At 41.8% G+C, this 19,013-nt stretch overlaps 1 long non-coding RNA gene across 2 annotated transcripts in view; it reads left to right on the plus strand.

The window, feature by feature from the left end:
- LOC130362902 (uncharacterized) overlaps window positions 1-16,194 on the plus strand; it is an 84,026-nt gene extending 67,832 nt beyond the window's left edge. For both annotated transcript variants that reach the window (XR_008891618.1, XR_008891617.1), the window contains exon 7: window positions 16,024-16,194. This is a non-coding gene — a long non-coding RNA (uncharacterized LOC130362902). The remainder of the gene's footprint in view (window positions 1-16,023) is intronic.
- The last annotated feature ends 2,819 nt before the right edge of the window (window positions 16,195-19,013 follow it).

Raw genomic sequence — 19,013 nt, forward strand, 5'->3', positions numbered from 1 at the left:
GGCAGGTAGTGGATCCTCTGTGCCAGAGAGGGATGGCGAGGACCGTGCTAGTGGACCGGTTCTAAGCCACTACAGGTTTTCACCAGAGCCCGCCGCAAAGCGGGATGGTCTTGCTGCGGCGGTAGTGACCAGGTCGTATCCACTAGCAACGGCTTACCTCTCTGGCTGCTGAAGATGCTGAAGATGCTGAAGATAGGCGCGGTACAAGGGAGTAGGCAGAAGCAAGGTCGGACGTAGCAGAAGGTCGGGGGCAGGCGGCAAGGATCGTAGTCAGGGGCAACGGCAGGAGGTCAGGAACACGGACTAGGAACAGGCAAGGGAACGCTTTCACTAGGCACTAAGGCAACAAGATCCGGCAAGGGAGTGCAGGGGAAGTGAGGTGATATAGGGAAGTGCACAGGTGAACACAATAAGCTAATTGGGCCAGGCACCAATCATTGGTGCACTGGCCCTTTAAATCTCAGGGAGCTGGCGCGCGCGCGCCCTAGAGAGCGGAGCCGCGCGCGCCAGCACAGGACAGCAGGAGACGGGAACGGGTAAGTGACCTGGGATGCGATTCGCGAGCGGGCGCGTCCCGCTGTGCGAATCGCATCCCCAACGGCCATGACAGGGCAGCGCTCCCGGTCAGCGGGACCGACCGGGGCGCTGCGGAGAGAGAGACGCCGTACGCGCTCCGGGGAGGAGCGGGGACCCGGAGCGCTAGGCGTAACAGTACCCCCCCCCTTAGGTCTCCCCCTCTTCTTGGGGCCAAAGAACCTGAGGAAAAAAAATTCAATTTTTCCGTGATGAGGTCCGATGCAAATTAGGAGGGGTTCTGTGTGGAAACGAACGAGACAGTCCAATCTTTTATTGTAAAAACAATAGATGTAGAGGGGTCTGGCGAGACTGGTCACAGGAACGTAGAACCTGTTGATGAGAGAGGCCAAAAAAATTTTTCCTGCAGATCCGGAATCCAAGAAGGCCACTGTAGAGAAGGAGAAGGCAGAGGCAGACATCCGCACAGGCACAGTAAGACGTGGAGAAGCAGAGTAGACATCAAGGACTGTCTCACCTTTGTGCGGAGTCAGCGTACGTCTTTCCAGGCGGGGAGGACGGATAGGACAATCTCTTAGGAAGTGTTCGGTACTAGCACAGTACAGGCAGAGGTTCTCCATACGGCATCGTGTCCTCTCTTGAGGTGTCAAGCGAGACCGGTCAACTTGCATAGCCTCCGCGGCGGGAAGCACAGGAACAGATTGCAGAGGACCAGAGGAGAGAGGAGCCGGGGAGAAAAAACGCTTCGTGCGAACAAAGTCCATATCCAGGCGAAGCTCCAGGCGCCATCCGGAAGAACGCATGTCAATGCGAGTGGCAAGATGAATGAGTTCATGTAGGTCAGCAGGAGTCTCTCGTGCGGCCAGAACATCTTTAATGTTGCTGGATAGGCCTTTTTTAAAGGTCGCGCAGAGAACCTCACTATTCCAGGACAACTCGTAAGCAAGAGCACGGAACTGAATGGCGTACTCGCCAACGGAAGAAACACCCTGGGCCAGGTTCAGCAGGGCAATCTCAGCTGAAGAAGCTCGGGCAGGTTCCTCAAAGACACTTCGAATTTCCGAGAAGAAGGAGTGTACAGAGGCAGTGACGGGGTCATTGCGGTCCCAGAGCGGTGCGGCCCATGACAGGGCTTTTCCAGACAGAAGGCTGACTACGAAAGCCACCATAGACCTCTCAGTAGGAAACTGGTCCGACATCATCTCCAAGTGCTGGGAACATTGCGAAAGAAAGCCACGGCAATACTTAGAGTCCCCATCAAATTTGTCCGGCAAGGACAGGCAGAGGCTAGGAGTGGCCACTCGCTGCGGAGGAGGTGCAGGAGCTGGCGGAGGAGAAGATTGCTGGAGAAGTTGCGACTGAAGTTGGTGCGAAATGGTGGACATTTCCGACAGCTGACGGGTTAGAAGGGCGATCAGTCGGGCTTGCTGGGCGGCCACCGTGGTGAGGTCAGCGACAACTGACAGAGGAACTTCAGCGGGATCCATGGCCGGATCTACTGTCACGATGCCGGCTGGCAGGTAGTGGATCCTCTGTGCCAGAGAGGGATGGCGAGGACCGTGCTAGTGGACCGGTTCTAAGCCACTACAGGTTTTCACCAGAGCCCGCCGCAAAGCGGGATGGTCTTGCTGCGGCGGTAGTGACCAGGTCGTATCCACTAGCAATGGCTTACCTCTCTGGCTGCTGAAGATGCTGAAGATGCTGAAGATAGGCGCGGTACAAGGGAGTAGGCAGAAGCAAGGTCGGACGTAGCAGAAGGTCGGGGGCAGGCGGCAAGGATCGTAGTCAGGGGCAACGGCAGGAGGTCAGGAACACGGACTAGGAACAGGCAAGGGAACGCTTTCACTAGGCACTAAGGCAACAAGATCCGGCAAGGGAGTGCAGGGGAAGTGAGGTGATATAGGGAAGTGCACAGGTGAACACAATAAGCTAATTGGGCCAGGCACCAATCATTGGTGCACTGGCCCTTTAAATCTCAGGGAGCTGGCGCGCGCGCGCCCTAGAGAGCGGAGCCGCGCGCGCCAGCACAGGACAGCAGGAGACGGGAACGGGTAAGTGACCTGGGATGCGATTCGCGAGCGGGCGCGTCCCGCTGTGCGAATCGCATCCCCAACGGCCATGACAGGGCAGCGCTCCCGGTCAGCGGGACCGACCGGGGCGCTGCGGAGAGAGAGACGCCGTACGCGCTCCGGGGAGGAGCGGGGACCCGGAGCGCTAGGCGTAACAATGCAGATGCAAATCAAAAAATGTTGCAGTATCTTGTACTACCTTTTTTATTGGACTAAGAGCATTTTGTAGAGACAAGCTTTCGGGATTCCTCCCTTTATCAAGTCCAAAGCAAATCCCTTTGGACTTGATAAAGGGAGGAGTCCCGAAAGCTTGTCTCTACAAAATGCTGTTAGTCCAATAAAAAAGGTATTACAAGATACTGCAACATTTTTTGATTTGCATCTATGTGTATATATATATATATATATATATATATATATATATGTATATACATATTTTAATAATTTTTCTTTATTTTTTGTAAAATGGGAGTTTTATTTTATTTTTTTCCCTTTTTAAATAAAAATGTTTAGGTCCCCATATGGGACTTTTACATGCAATCATTAGATTGCATTCACTGTATAATACTTGAAAGAAGAGATCGCAGACGGCACTCACGGAAACAGCAAGAAGTTTATTCGGGATCGCTGGTCCACGCAACAACAACGACAGGTAAGTCGACCGGTTTCGCGCTACACAGAGCGCTTACACGTGACCTCTGACATCACTTAACCCTACCCCCTTAAATACATGCACCAAGTAATACAAAAATAGAAAACTAGACATTACAGGGTTAAAAGCACAAAAATGGTGTGTGGTATAGAGAGAATAGCATTAGTATTTACTAATTAGCTATAACAGTGCCTTAGACTGTATAACACTATCGGAGGTATAGTATTAAAAACGCTAGGTGTGAACATAGATCCTATGCTAACAACATACACCTGCACTATGGAAATACATTTAAATCCTCCCGTAGGTTTAATCCTAGTGGTCCTAAGGCGTCTGTAAGTATAATCATTTCTGATTCTTTTTGTAACAATAATTTGTGTCTATCACCACCGTATTTTAAGGGTGCAACTATTTTTAATCCAAGGAATTTTAAATCTTCAATTTTATTATTGTGTTTATATTTCATATGTTCTATTACTTTTGGGCAGCCTTTTCCAGTAGTGAGTGAGCGAAAATGTTCCCTAATTCTTTTATACAAGGGTCTTATGGTCTTCCCAATATAGGACAGAGCACCGGATTTGTGGCATCTGGACGTGAAGGTGCAGTGATCCAGTAACTCCGGCAGAATCGTGAGTGCGGCAGTGCCGACTTTCCTTCTTCTCCATGTGGTCAATAGTGTTATGCTGAATATCCTAGTCTGAGCACGTCGCAGGTGTATCCCACTCACAGATTATGGAGTCTATGGAACAAGCAGCCTCAGAGGCGAGTGCTGCACTGTATAGCACACTGCACATTAGTCCCGGGACTTTATTAGCTGGTAGAGAAGACGCAACTGAATTCTTTGCACAATGCAATTTAAGGGATGAACTGCAGGTACTAGGTACCAAATCCTTGGAATATAAAGTCACGACCCTTTCTGAAAAAGAAGTGAAATTGTTCTGGACAGTCAATTCGTTACAGTCCTATTGTGAGAGTGGCCGAGTTCCACGTGGATTACGAGTTTTTAAAGAGCTGTCTCAATTTCAAGACGATAATGAATTTACGGATGAATGGGCATTATTACATCAAGAACACAGTTTAAAACTTACTAAATTAATGTTGAAACGGACAGAAAAAGAATATGCCCAAATTACCGCACAACTGCTTAAAGCTAAATTAGAGCTGAAAACCCGTGTGAACAAGGAGCAATATGAAGCATTCGAAAAGAAGGTGGAAAAAAAGATATTACCGATCCAGGCTGATATTAAGGAACGTAAAAAGAATAAATATCTGAGAGACAAACAAGACTATGATGGAGGCCATGTCTTTGATTGGAATCTTAATAAGATGAGAAGAAAAAGACGACTGCGGAGACCACCTCAGGATTACTGGACTACAGATTCAGGGTCCGACTCTAGTGGGACTGGCGACACCACCCTACCTAAAGACCCCTCTAACCTTGTGGCTTCGGGGGACCAACAACTGCACCTACCCGCAAGAGGAGGATACGGCGGGGCAGGTGCAAAAAGATTTTCAAAAAGAGGTGGGATGAAGAGAAAGCAAGTCACCTGGCAACAATAGGTGATCTTGCCTCTCCAGATCCTACAGGTCAGTCCAATATTATTAATTTGACACAGCATGTTCTTTCTGAGGATTGTCTATCTTTGTTAAAGAAGGGGCTAAACTATTGTATTAATCACGAATTCAATTTTACGGATTTTACTATAGATTTGTATAAATCTATTAGGAAAATTAACCTACATAGGTTTTTCCTTAGTGGTCATACCCCTGGTAAAGAGTCTAATCAGCTAGAAGGGGAACTTCCAACTTCTATTAGCCCGCTGGGCTTTATGGTTAACCCATCCTGGTCAGAACAAGATAGAGATGTTGTATCGTTACTAATGGAAATTGCAGATGATGAAATTATTCATGATCCAGATAAAGTTACAACTTATAGACCTTTTACAGGAGGTGTTCCATCCACATTTAACCCGCCCTTGCCCGCAGGCTCCAATATCCAGAATTTTATGGAAAACGTCATTCAAGACGTTAAAGCACTTATTTACCCTAAATCTACCCCGAATCTTACGGGGGGAGAAAGGAGTGCTCTAAAATGGTTATCTGAAAATACAGAAATTGTAGTGAAGCCTGCGGATAAGGGAGGCAATGTTGTGCTCTTGACCAAAGATTATTACCTACAAGAGGCAAATCGTCAGTTGAGTGATTTAAATACTTATACAGCATTACCTAAAGACCCCACCACACACTACCAGGAGAGTGCTAGATCATTACTTAGGAGGGGAGTGGAAAATAATATTTTTTCGGAGAGATTTGCCAACAAACTTTTTATTACTCACCCTAAGAAACCATACTGGTACTGGACACCTAAAATTCACAAAAATGCACAAGTACCGCCAGGTCGGCCTATTGTTGCGGGCAGAGGCTCAGTTACTGAGCCTCTGTCCCAATATCTAGATTGGGTCTTACGCCCACTACTACCTACTATACCAGCTTACTTAAAAGATACCCAACACTTACTGCAAATTTTGGAAAATTTTGGGTGGCAGGAGCATTTCATTTTGGCTAGTATCGACGTGGAGAGTCTCTACACTCGCATTCCTCAGGGTGCGGGTGTGGAGGCTGTCCGACGTCGACTAGACCAAACGGAAAATCATAGCCCTGTTTATATTGATTACATTTGTGAGATGTTACAGTTTGTATTATCCCATAATGCTTTCCAGTTTAATAATCGCTGGTTTAACCAGCGATCTGGGACTGCGATGGGGACCCCCGTGGCACCTACTTTCGCAAATATTTTTTTGGGGGTCCTAGAGGAAGATAAGGTCTTTTCCACCAACAATCCTTTCATTGAATATCTGGCCCTTTACGTTAGATATGTCGACGACGTGCTGGTTATCTGGTCGGGCAGTATGGCCCAGTTCCACCAGTTCGTCGCCTACATGAACGATAATAACTACAATATGCATTTTACTAGTGTGGTGGGCATCAATAGTATAGAATTTCTCGACACTAAACTTGTTGCTAAAAATGAATATTTGGAGATTGAGGGATTTAGAAAAATTACAGCTACTAATTCCTTACTTAGATATGACAGCTTTCATTCTCATCATGTCAAAAAATCCCTTCCTTTCGGACAATTTGTCCGATTGAAACGGATAAATACTACTACTGAAACATTTGAAATACAGGCGAAACAATTATGGGACAGACTAAAAGAGAGGGGCTACCCTATATCTATCCTGAGTGAGGCACTTTTTAAGGTCAGGAAAATACCTCGTAGTCAATTATTGCATAAAAAACATAAAACACATGATAAAGACTGTGCTAAAGAAAATCTAACAAAAAATTTTACGTTTTCCTTCTCATACAGCCCTATGGAAAATAAAATCAGGTCAGCGATACATAAAAATTGGCATATTCTCCAGCAGGATGATATCTTAAGTAAAACACAGCTGAACAAACCATTAATTTCTTTTCGCAGAACTAAGAATATTAGAGATTATATTGTACGAGGTAGATTACAAGATGATATGTCCAAAAATTGGATAGAAAAATCAAAACCACAAGGATGTTTTAAATGTGGACAGTGCAAATTATGTTCGCACATGATACAAACGAAAAGTATACATTTGGGATCACAGAATATTGATATCCATGATTTCGTGACATGTAAATCTACCTATATTGTTTACGCATTAGTCTGCACATGTGGTTTTTACTATATTGGGAAGACCATAAGACCCTTGTATAAAAGAATTAGGGAACATTTTCGCTCACTCACTACTGGAAAAGGCTGCCCAAAAGTAATAGAACATATGAAATATAAACACAATAATAAAATTGAAGATTTAAAATTCCTTGGATTAAAAATAGTTGCACCCTTAAAATACGGTGGTGATAGACACAAATTATTGTTACAAAAAGAATCAGAAATGATTATACTTACAGACGCCTTAGGACCACTAGGATTAAACCTACGGGAGGATTTAAATGTATTTCCATAGTGCAGGTGTATGTTGTTAGCATAGGATCTATGTTCACACCTAGCGTTTTTAATACTATACCTCCGATAGTGTTATACAGTCTAAGGCACTGTTATAGCTAATTAGTAAATACTAATGCTATTCTCTCTATACCACACACCATTTTTGTGCTTTTAACCCTGTAATGTCTAGTTTTCTATTTTTGTATTACTTGGTGCATGTATTTAAGGGGGTAGGGTTAAGTGATGTCAGAGGTCACGTGTAAGCGCTCTGTGTAGCGCGAAACCGGTCGACTTACCTGTCGTTGTTGTTGCGTGGACCAGCGATCCCGAATAAACTTCTTGCTGTTTCCGTGAGTGCCGTCTGCGATCTCTTCTTTCAAGTTTTCTACGCTTATGCTTATGGCGGACAGAGCACCGGATTTGTGGCATCTGGACGTGAAGGTGCAGTGATCCAGTAACTCCGGCAGAATCGTGAGTGCGGCAGTGCCGACTTTCCTTCTTCTCCATGTATTCACTGTATAATGCTTAAGCATTATACAGTATGATCGGTGATCAGCTGATATAGCCTGGCTAAATCAGGATACATCAGTGAATTGGCTGCAGGGGGCAGGTAAGGAGACCCTCCTCCACCATTTTAGCTCATGGAACCCCCGTCATCACATTGCTGGGGTACCATGAGCCCCTCTGAGTTACCGCAGATGTTTTACTTTCACTTTAAATGCTGTGCTCGACATTGATCTTGGCGTCTAAAGGGTTAATGACCAGCAGCGGCAGGGTTGCTGCTGCTTGTTATTAGCAGTGAGTGTCTGGCTACTGATAGTAGCTGACAATCACTGTTCTGAAGGGAGCACAGCTCCTGAGCTCACTTTAAAGTTGCTTAAGGATTTTGGACATTCAGGTACGCCCTTGGTCACAAAGGCATACATATATGCCCTTGGTTTTAACAGGTTAAAAAAAAAGTGAACAAATGTAGAAAATGTATGCTGAGCACTACAGCAATGATTAGGTAACCACTAGCGTCATGGCTGCACTGAATAGATCAGACAATGCTCCACTGTATGCTGGTGCTCTCCTTTTGAACAGTCCAAAAGATAATGTCCTCTGATAAGAAGGCAAATGTATTTGTCTCTCTTGTTGTAGGAGATTCCTAAAAATGGGCTATGTTTTTAATGAGGACAGCTACAGTATAGGTCTTTATTAGAGCTCTGCAAGGATTTTGAAAGTTTTGGAAAGTGTACTGTCAGAACCCACAGGGTTAATCGGTTATGATGTTTCTTTTGTTTGCTTTGGTTGCTGGGCTACGCCTAGTTGTCTTACTGGTCATCTGACCTTGAGGAGTGCACCTGTCCTGCTGCTTATATAAACCTGCAGTGTGCTCTTATACCTTGCCTGCGAAAGACATTTCCTCCTGTAGCTAGCGTACTTATCCTGTTATTCCGTTTTCCTGGTATTTGTGACTTTTGGCTTGGCTTCCTGACTCCTCTCTTGTATCTGCGTATTTGTACTTTGACATTTCCTGGTACCGATTTTTGCGATTGAACTTTGACTACTTATGTGTGTTTGTTTAGTTTTCTTTCTTAGTTTGTGTGCTTCCTGACTGTGTCCCGACCTGTATCTGTTTTGTAGTTTATTTTGTTGACAGTGACTTCCATCACTTATTAAGGAAGGGACCATCACCATGGTTGTCGATCTGCCGTTTAGTGTGGATAGGCAGGTAGGCAGGGTCAGAGGGAGTGGTGAGATCAGGGCTGTAGTCCTTCCCTGCCCAAACAAGTTTGCAGCAAACCAGCAGTGAAAGGGCAGTACAACTTAACTTTTTTGTCACTAAACCAGCAAATTCATACTATGCGCCAACCCACCAAGGAAGGAGTTAATTGTGTAGCCACGCCTTGTCCGGACCAGTGACGAGATAGCAAGTATCACTCTCTTCATATAGATGGCTGTATAATGCTTACACCCCCCCTCCCCAAGGAGTTAACTACTGCTGCTTAGCTACCCTAATTAACTTCTTACTTGCTGGGCTGAGCTGTACTCATGGGTGTCAACTGTGAGCACAGCTTAGTCCGGGCATTGCTGAATTTGCACAATCAGAACCTGTTCAAATGTTCAACGAGCCGCAAACCCCCCAAAATTCGTATCTAATCCAGGTTCGGGGGGCTTGGTTCGCTCCCCTCTAGTCTCTATTTATGTAGGTAATTATTTTTTTCCCCGTGTTATATGTACCTTTTCAACTTTTCTATGTGAGTTTAAAAATTTTAATCTCATGATGTCATTGACCTTGTTTTTGAATATCTTTTCTAGACCCTGGGTTTTCAACGGGTGGTACACGTACTCCTAGGGGTACGCCACCGGATGTTTGGGGGTACGCAAATGTGCTGACAAATACTGGCCATGCATGCTATAAGGAAGCTGCGTGGTTGCCGGGGAGATGTGTGACCTCCCCTGACGTTGTGCGGAGGTGCCGCACAGCGCAGGAGGACATCAGTGCGGTTAGTGCGGCCCCACCGAACATGATGCGCTGCATCCAAGGACAGGCCACACGTGATATATGGGTATGGGACAGAGGGAGGGTTTTTGTATGTTTAAACACACACATATATATATATATATATATATATATATATATATATATATATATATTAGTCCAGGGGAATCGAGGGAAAATAGAGGGATTTTAAACACACTCATTTGGTTAAAAAGTTTGTGATTTTTTATTAGCAGTATAATAATAGAAAAGTATGTAATGATGGGTATCATTTTAATCGTATGGACCAACAGAATAAAGAAAACAGGTCTATTTTACCGTAAAAGTGTACAGCATGAAAACGAAACCTTATAAAATTAGCAAAACTGTGGTTTTCTTATCAATTTCCCCACACAAATAGTATTTTTTTGGTTGCACCATACATTTTAAGGTAAAGTGAGTGATGTCATTACAAAGGACAACTGGTCGCACAAAAAACAAGCCCTCATACTAGTCTGTGGATGAAAATATAAAAGAGTTAAGATTTTTAGAAGGCAAGGAGGAAAAAAAGAAAATTGTCTGAGTCCTTATGGCCCATATGGGCTGATCCTTTAGGGGTTAAGGTTCTGATGAGTTATGTCATCCTGTACAAGACATAGCAAAATGCATTGGATTCTAAGGATTCTATTGTTATAATTCGCTGCTGGGACCCACCACAATCTCTGCTGCGGAACCCCAGTCCACCAGTGCACGGAGCAAACTTTGCTCCATGTCGGATGACCAGCAATGTGGTGCAGGAGGCTCATGATGTCACAACCACGCCCCCTACTTATGACGTCATGCCCTTCCTCTCAATGCAAGTCTATCACGGCTGTCATGCCACCTCCCATAGACATGAATTGAGGGGGTGTGGCCTGACATCAGGTCTCCAGTGCCGGAAACTAAGATCTTTCCGAGACTGGAGACACAGCCCTGCATAGAATGCAGATGCTACACGGAGATAGAGGGAAGTACCAGCGGATAGTGGATAAGATGTCTTTGGCCGGATAACCCCTTTAATAGGGACTAAGGTCACCATAGTTGGGTTACCCCCTTTATAAATCAGTAAAAGCCGCTAAGAAAGAGAATATGTCTTTCTCTCATTTTCATAGCCTGCAAGCCCATATGGTACATAATCGTTCAGTCATTTATATTGCTGACGTGTAAAACTCCATTTCTCTGAAGGCGAAATATGTGGTCAGTGGATTTGTCATTCGTCAATAAAAGCTGATTGTTTAAAATTTCTAACGCCGTATGAGTTTTTGAAAAAAGGGAAAAAACACAGGGTATGTTATATTTGGAGAACTTCTCTGCAGGGCAAATAGTCTTGAATCACATAACTGTATAATGGGAAATGGAAATGAATTCCAGGTCTGGATGTGTGAGATGTTTGTTTTTGAACAATCTGCTTTGAGGAATATGAAAGTGACTTACAGTGATGAGCACTTCTTACGACTGGCTGAAAAAAAGCAAGCCTTCTCTGTTTGTGATTAAAGCAAACAAGAGCAAATAATGAAAATTTGATGAATCGTTGTTATCTATCCCAAGAACAAAGTCATTTTATAGAATGTCTTACTCTAATTTCCTTTAATAGGAAAATGTGAGCTGCAAGGAATTGAGTTAAAAGATTACATTATATGCTACATATGCTAAACAGTGTTAAGAATTAGCCAAATCTGAGGTTGCCATAAAATGGACATGTTCTGTACCTTGATGTATCCTGGAAAAGACGCTAATCAGACAATTTTATTGATGTCTTTGCACTGAGAAAGATCTACATCGACATTATATTTCGAATTAAAGAGGATGTTCCACCAATTGATGAGATATTGTTTGGACAAGCCATCTTTCCCTTATTGGTGGAGTTGTTACCGCCAGGTCCCACCGCTAATCCTGAAAATAAAGGAACACTGCTACCTATTAAACGTGAGGAAAAAAAAACTGGTAGCAGCTCTGGCCCCATTGCTCTATTAACCCTCTGCTGGTCATAGTTGGCATCACAGGAATGATGATGTTACATTTCAATACACTAGAGCAGTGTTTCCTAAACGCGGTCCTCAAGCACCCCCAACCCATATTTTCTGGATTTCCTTAGTCTTTCATAGGTGTTATGACTGTGATGATGCCTGATTCACTATCACCTGTGTAAGACAGAAAACATGACCTGTTGGGGGTGCTTGAGGACCGCGTTTTGGAAACACTGCACTAGAGCAATGAAAAATCACTAGTGCCAGGCCAGTGATTTTTGTTTACAGCAGCCGCATAATGCTATAACACATTATTGACCTAGGGAGTTAAACAAAAAATGGAATGGGAACAGTAGCGCTTAATAGGGAACTCCAGTTCTTAACTTCTAATTCCCTGTCCACAGGCGTACAGCACACGTGTATTTCGGGCTCTCCCATAGACAGTGCATGGAGGGGGCGTGTTGACCACCGCCACTCGGTGCATGAGGTGAGCCGGTGTTCTGAACAAAAATATTTAGACCACCAATGTGTCAGGCAGTAGATTGCAGGAGGTTCCAGTGGTTGGACCCTTCACAACCAAACACTTATCTCTAATCCTGTGGATAGGATTTGAAAAGTTAATGAATGAACATAGTAACATAGTTCATAAGGTTGAAAAAAGACGAGATTCCACCAAGTTCAATATATAACCCTAATGAGTCCCTACTGAGTTGATCCAGAGGAAGGCAAAAAAAAACCTCATACTCAATTCCAAATACAGCATCAGAATAAATCCCTGGATCAATGTTTTGTCCCTATAAATCTAGAATTCATAACCAGCAATGTTAGTACTCTCCAGGCCCTTTTGAACTCCTTGAACACTCCTTGAACTCCATGAACACCTGCTCTGGCAGAGAATTCCACAGTCTCACTGCTCTTACAGTTAAAGAACCCCCATCTGTGCTGGTGTAGAAACCTTATTTCCTCAAGATGTAGAGGATGCCCCCTTGTTATAGATAAAGTCCAGGGTATAAATAGATCATGGGAGAGATCTCTGTATATCCCCTGATATATTTATACATAGTTGTTAGGTCTCCCCTAAGCCTTCTTTCTTTCTAAACTAAATAACCCTAATTCTAATAATCTTTCTGGGTACTGTAGTCCTCCCATTCCCCGTATTACTCTGGTTGCCCGTCTTTGAACCCTCTCCAGCTCCACTATATATTTCTTGCACACTGATGCCCAGTAATGTACACAGTATTCTATGTGTGGTCTGACTAGTGATTTGTACGGAGGTAGAATTATTTCCTTGTCGTGGGCATCTATGCCCCTATTGATGCACCCCATGATTTTATTTGCCTTGGCAGCAACTGCCCCACACTGGTCACTGCAGCTAAATTTACTGATAACTAAGACTACTAAATCCTTTTCCATGTCAGTTGACCCAAGTGTTCTCCCATTTAATACATATTCCCAGCCCGTATTTTTCCTCCCCATGTGCACTACCTTACATTTATCAGTGTGGAACCTCATCTGCCACTAAATAACCTCCAACCTATAGAGATCTATTTGTAACAGTGCACTGTCCCCCATTGTGTTGACCACTTTACAGAGTTTAGTATCATCTGCAAAGATTGCTACTTAACTATTCAACCCCTCTACAAGGTCATTACTGAATATATTATATAGAATAGGACCCAAATCTGACCCCTGTGGTACCCCACTAGTAACAGTCACCCAATCAGAATAAGTACCATTAATAACCACCTTCATGTTTCCTATCACTGAGCCAGTTACTTACCCACAAATTCTTCCCAAGCCCAATCCTTCTAATTTTATATACATTTATTTTTATCAAGATACTCCAAAAAAGCATCTCTTAGAAAACCCTCAAACAATTTACATACAACGGAGGTTAAAATAGCAGGCCTATAATTCCCGGTCTCACCTTTTGACCCCTTTTTAAATATTGACACCACATTTGCTATGCACCAGTCCTGGGGAACCGTCCCTGTCATTATAGAGTCCTTGAATATTAAAAATTGGGGTCTGTCTACTGCATTACTTAATTCCTTTAGAACATGGGGGTGAATGCCATCTGGACCTGGTGATTTGTCAATTTTGATTTTTTGTAGGATGCACTGTACTTCTTCCTGGGTTAGACAGGTGCTCTGTACCGGGGAGTTTACCTTATGAAGTTCCTCTTTAACCTCTTAAGGACCATGAATGTGTATACGCGTCCAATAGCTGTTAACAGAGTGTGACGCAGGCTCCCGACTCAAGCCCGCGTCATACCGGCCGGCCCCCAGCTGATTCCTGTAGCTGGGGGCCGGCGTTAATAGTCAACATGCGGTGATCGCCGCGGGCGGCTATTAACCCTTTAGCTCGCCGCTGTCAAAGCTGACAGCGGCGTCTAAAGGTGCCTATTCCATCCCTGGTGGTCCAGTGGGGTGGATCGCCCCCCCATTACGCGATGTACTGCTGAGGTAGCCTGAGGGCTTACCTCTCCTCCTGTGCTGGCTCCGGTGCTCTGAATGATACAGCCTGGCAGGGCCAGGCTTTATCAATCGAGCGCAGAGCACACTGATCAGTATGGTTCTATGGAACTATAATGATCTGTATGAGGAATCTAATGATTCCTCTTAAAAGTCCCCTAAGGGGACTAAAAGTGTAAAAAAAAAGTTTTAAATAAGTTTAAAAGCACACACATTAACACCTTCCTTATTAAAAGTTTAAATTACCCCCCTTTTTCAAATTTCCATGTAAAAAATAAATGACCATAATAAAAATAAACATATGTGGTATTGCCGCATGCGTAAATGTCCGAACTAAAAAAATATATTGTTAATTAAACTGCACGGTCAATGGCGTACCCACAAAAAAATCCCAAAGTCCAAAATAGCGTATTTTTGGTCACTATTTATACCATAAAAAAGGAATAAAAAGCGATCAAAAAATCTGATCAAAACAAAAATGGTACCGATTAAAACTTCACATCACAGTGCAAAAAAAATGAGCCCCCATACCACCCCGTACATGGAAAAATAAAAAAGTTAAAGGGGTCAGAAGAGGACAATTTATTAATTTTCGTGCATGTAGTTATGATTTTTTCCAAAAGTACGACAAAATCAAACCTATCTAAGTAGGGTATCATTTTAATCTTATGGACCTACAGAATAAAAATAATGTGTCATTTTTACCAAAAAATTTACTGCGTAGAAACAAAAGCCCCCAAAATTTACAAAATGGTGTTTTTTCTTCAATTTTGTTGCACAATGATTTTTTTCCCCTTTCGTTGTAGATTTTGGGGTAAAATTACTGATGTCATTACAAAGTAGAATTGGTGGCGCAACAAATAAGCCCATATATGGATTTTTAGGTGCAAATTTGAAAGGGTTATGATTTTTAAAAGGTAAGGAGGAGAAAACAAAAGTGCAAAAAACAGAAAAACGCTTGGTCCTTAAGGGGTTAAGGATATGTTCACACTGTGGAATTCCCGCAGAATTTTTTTTTTTTTTTTAGTACATGCCGACTTGAAGCCTGTAACGTTTTTTCTTGTTCCATTTTTTGCAGTGATATTTAAAGGGGTATTCCAGGCAAAACCTTTTTTTATATATATCAACTGGCTCTGCAAAGTTAAACAGATTTGTAAATTACTTCTATTAAAAAATCTTAATCCTTCCAATAGTTATTAGCTTCTGAAGTTTTCGGTCTAACTGCACAATAATGATGTCACGTCCCGGGAGCTGTGCATGATGAGAGAATATCCCCATGGGAACTGCACAGCTCCCGGGACTTGAGTCATCAGAGAGCAGTTAAACAGAAAACAACAACTCAACTTCAGAAGCTAATAACTATTGGAAGGATTAAGATTTTTTAATAGAAGTCATTTACAAATCTGTTTAACTTTCCGGAGCCAGTTGATATATAAAAAAAAAGTTTTGGCCTGGAATACCCCTTCAAGACTTGATTTTATGTCATTTTTATATTAGTAATTTTTATTTTATGTGAAAGATAGAAAGCATATGTCTGGTTTCCACTTACAGTATTTTTCTTTTAATAATATGTCGATAAAAAGATTGTTTAATTGTGCCTGTGGGCGTGGCAAGAATCTATGGTTTGGTTTGTTTGTTTATTGATTAGTTAAGTAATTTATTTATTTGTTTATGTATTCATTTTGTATCTCTCTATTTTCTTTCTTGGCATAATTTGTTTTCTATTTTATACACTATGCCCCCCTACACACTCAAACACACACAACACATCACAACAACAAAACATTGCAATCCAATTTTTTTTAATTGTCAATTTTGCTATTTCCCTTCTGTTACTAGAGCTGACATATTATTCCCAGCTACAAGGGAATATAGCCCCTCTTTAAAGAGGTTATCTGGTCTGTTAAGGACGAACAGCTCCCGCAGCAAGCCAACACCCGACAATTACATAATCACTTGGAAAGCAGCAGGAGACCTTATAGCTGCTTACTGAGCTGTGTACACTGCATAGGTGAGTGCTGAAAATGCAGCAATTTGGATGATAGATATTAATAAATAATTTCTGCCTTTTCCCAGGAGTCAATTTGTCTCTGACAACCAGCTTACCTTTTATCCAGCTGCAATTGCAATTGCTGTCCCAAACGTAGTCATTTTTAGACTCTCTTAGTACATTGAAATAAATGTATTCCACAGGTGTACAATAAGGTAAATATCAGTCAAATGTTACAGTTAAAACCAGCTTTAAGCTAAAACTGGTTTTCCCTAGTGAAAGCCAGTTCTCATTGAACGCCTTTGTCAAAACTAGAATTTACTGATTTTCCCTAGTTAAAACCAGTTTTGACTGAGCACCCTCATGGAAACTAGATTTTATTGCTAACCCAAAACCTAAATGCCAGTTAAAAATGGTTTAAACTGGAGAAAGCTAGTTTTAACCAGTTTGAATGAAATGACTGTAACACATAAATAAAGTCGGACCCCTGATGATGCGGAGGAATTAGGTAACTCAGATGAGGTTTTAGCCTGGTATGTTTCGTTAAATTCATTTTAAAATCTTATTTCTTCCAGAATTTATCAGCTCCAGAGGAAGTTGAGTTGTTCTTTTCATTCTGACCACAGTGCTCTCTGCTGACACCTGTTTCCATGTCAGGAACTGTCCAAAGAAGGAGAAAATACCCATAGTAAACCACTCCTGCTCCGGACAGTTCCTTACATGGATAGAGGTGGCAGCAGAAAGCACTGTGGTCAGACAGAAAAGAACAACTCAACTTCCTGTGGAGCATACAGCAGCTGATAAGTACTGGAAGAATTAAGATTTTTTTTGTAGAAGTAATTTACAAATCTGTTTAACTGTCTGGCACCAGTTGATTAAAAAAGAATTGTTTTCTACCAGAGTACCCCTTTAATTAGGGAATCCTGTCTGATTGAAACAAAACAGTTAAACGTTTTAATTGTGAATTAAAAACATGTATATGATGTAGCATTTGTTGAGGATACAATAATATTCGGTATAACACAAAGGATACAGCATTCAGTTTTTGTGTTAGCAATAAAATTCTAGTTTGGATGAAGGTGTTCAGGAAAAACCTGGTTTTAGCTAGGCAAAAGCAGTGAATCCTAGTTTTTAGAAAGGCATTCAGTCAAAGCTGCTTTTCACTAGGAAAAAGCAGTTAACAAAAATGTATATATTACCTTATTACTTTATATTTTAATGGAATATGTATACTTTAGGATACAATGCTTTTTTGCCCTTTACAAAAAAAAAAAAAAACTATGTAAATTCGATTTGTTCTCTTCAATAGGAAATATGTAGAAACATAAAGTACTCATTTTCCATACATTTAACATTTCTATTATTTTTGGACTGGTGCAGTAACTTTTTTAATAAAGAAAAAACATATACTTTTTATGTAAATAAAAACAAAAAGAACACATATCTATATGTTTATTGTATGTGGACATGAAGTTGCCACTGTTTGTACATATATTTTTAAGTATGTTTCACTTTTGCGCACAACATGTTTTGAAATCGTGATGTGAACAGCCCCTTAAGACATTTATTTTATTCAACAATACAGTGTATCAATGGTATACATAAAAACCTAGAAGGATGATTAAAGCAGACAATACAGGCATCTTGAACCATAAATGATAAAAAATGGCTGAACGATGATTGAATGAAACCTGTAAAAGCGATCATCCATTCAGCTTTGTGCTTTCTGTAGCCACATAATGTAAATCCTTGGCGACTTCTTACATTATTACAGTTTATGCTTGGCAATCCATTATCTCGTATATAAAAAGTTACGTCTTAGCACTAGTTACAACAGCTATCAATGATTAGACTTTCGTCTTTTTTCTGCCACTTTTCCCTTAATGCGTCTTTAGTCTTTACCACGGGTTTGAAGTTGTATAGTTGTATAAAAAGTAGAAAAGACACAAGGTAATTTGTTAATCTGCTGAAGAATTATTCGAGGGCCTTATAAGCTGAAAACGTAAAGCATACCTTCACCTTGGTGGACATACAAGCGTGTACAAGACAGTCTCCTAATATTTAATTTGAATTGCGCCCTTCACCTGCATAAGCCTTCCAGAAAATAAACCTTAATAGATTCCAAAATGTGTCCAGTCAGATGACTATAGATTTTTATTTTATCCTCTGCTTGATGTTATCTCATTTATGCACTACTGACAGTTTTGCTGCCAGAAAGGAACATGTGTTAAGGGACTCTAAGAAAAAAATATTAACATATACACCATCCACAAAAATATGTTTCTTAAACAATAACCATTCTAAACATCATTTAGAAAAAAAGCTCAATTCTGTTCTGTGCTTACAAGACAGATAAGCAGATCATCGAGACACCATCACAAGCTGCCAATACAAGTCTATAGAGAGGGGAGGGTAATGGATGAAATGAGAGGAGGATTATGCTCAGAGAGTAAATGGAGGAAGAGACAGAGAGTCGGTGAAGAAGCTACATACACTATAATAGATCTAACCCCAGAGCTTGTTTTACACCTTAGGCTGTCCACTGCCACTCTATAATATCCTACATGCTGCTGCTTCTCAGGTTATTCTTTTAAGACATAGAAACGGATCCTCTTCTTTGTGTGCGCAGTGTATAGGAGACATCATAGAGATTAGCCTCCACTTACTAGCTCCGGGACAACTGAAAATTATAGATGGAGCCTGCAAAGCAGAAATCTGATTTTAAAAAAAATTCCAACTGCAAGTTAAATTATGGCTAGAAATAGTGCTTCTCCTTATGTTCTATTCTTCTCTGGGATATCTTATCTTAAAAAGTTAATTAAAATTATAAAGTGGGCTT

Source organism: Hyla sarda, chromosome 3 (assembly GCF_029499605.1).
Source record: "Hyla sarda isolate aHylSar1 chromosome 3, aHylSar1.hap1, whole genome shotgun sequence".
Lineage (NCBI taxonomy): Eukaryota > Metazoa > Chordata > Amphibia > Anura > Hylidae > Hyla > Hyla sarda.